General features: G+C 45.5%; 1 pseudogene; it reads right to left on the reverse strand.

Annotated features, from left to right (window-relative positions):
• Positions 1–871: 871 nt before the first annotated feature.
• On the reverse strand, positions 872–991 carry LOC136660753 (5S ribosomal RNA; annotated as a pseudogene).
• Between the last annotated feature and the right edge of the window lie 385 nt (positions 992–1,376).

Consider the following 1,376-nt stretch of genomic DNA (forward strand, 5'->3'; position numbering starts at 1 on the left):
GATAATCGTGTGGGTGGCAGCAACAGTGCACATGCTCTAGCATTATGAGCCCAGAGAGATCTCGTAGAAAAGAATCACGCTTTTGAATGCTTGCCATGAAAACTCATAAAGACAGAACCAATTGTGAACTGATCTGAAGGGAGTTCACCCCCCCAGTTGCAAATGTTAAGATGTCCAAACAATTTGCATGCTAACAACACACACACACACACACACCCCAAGTTCTACCCACTGGCTGTGCTTACATCTGCTAAATGCACATTGGTTATGGGGCTGTTTGGGGGCAAACCGTGGTAGGAACAGGAAAGATCCAGGTAACAAAATTGAGGATGGAATGGAGAATCAGGGATAAGGACATCGTGTTATGATTCATGCTCTTTGTAAGGAAGCCAGAACTCCTGATGGTGCGGCTCAAAGATGTACAGTCCCTATGGAATAATATTATATGATTTGCAGGGGCTTTCTAAGCTGGGACAGAACTTGGCAGCGAGGCACATCCCCTATAACGCTAGCTGAACCTTGAAATGATGTGTGTGGGAGCAGGGGAAGTCAGGATGCTCGCTAGGACCAAGTTAACAATGCATCTGGATGCTCAGGCAGAATTGGCAGATCTGCTAATGAGAGGAGAGAGAAAACTCTGGCTCTTCCGTCATAGCTCACAGTGAGTTTCTATAACATGACCCTGTCCAGCCACAGTTGGCTCGTAGAAACAAACACACACCTCTAACTTTCAGAGCAGAATAGTAAACTAAGGGCACAATCCTAACCAGGTCTACTCAGAAATAAGTCCTATTTTGTTCTCTCAGGAAAGTGTGGTTAGGATTGCAGCCTGAATGGTTGGCAACCTTCAGTCTTGAAAGACTGTGGTATAAGCCTACAGCACCCGGTATTTCCAGGTGTTCTCCCATCCAAGTACTAACCAGGCCCGACCCTGCTTAGCTTCTGAGATCAGATGAGATCAGGCATGTGCAGGGTAACAGTTGCTGCAGCCTGATACCTTTATTAAAGGTAACCAATGTCTACAATGTGTGTGAGCTTTTGTGTTACATAGAATTCTTTCTTAGACCAGAAGCACCACAAACAAAACAATCTCAAGGCGTGAACCAGCTGTGACACCCTGTCTGCAGTTTGTTTCTAACCTAAAGGACTTGAGGAAGCCCCCAGAAGATCTCACATGAGACAAAGTCATGCTGGGACAAAGAAGCAAGTGGGGGTGCTCGCTTTGAAAATGCAAGGGAAAAAATCCTACAGCGGTTCTCTCAATGGGTCACTTGCACACATCTTCAGCTTTGTTATTCAAAGAATGAATACCTTGTTCTTTCCTTTTGAGGTCTGCCTTGCCAGGGATCTGTGAATTCAAATGAGTGCCAGAGAGA

This window comes from Tiliqua scincoides, chromosome 9 (assembly GCF_035046505.1).
Source record: "Tiliqua scincoides isolate rTilSci1 chromosome 9, rTilSci1.hap2, whole genome shotgun sequence".
In the NCBI taxonomy this organism is placed as follows: Eukaryota; Metazoa; Chordata; class Lepidosauria; order Squamata; family Scincidae; genus Tiliqua; species Tiliqua scincoides.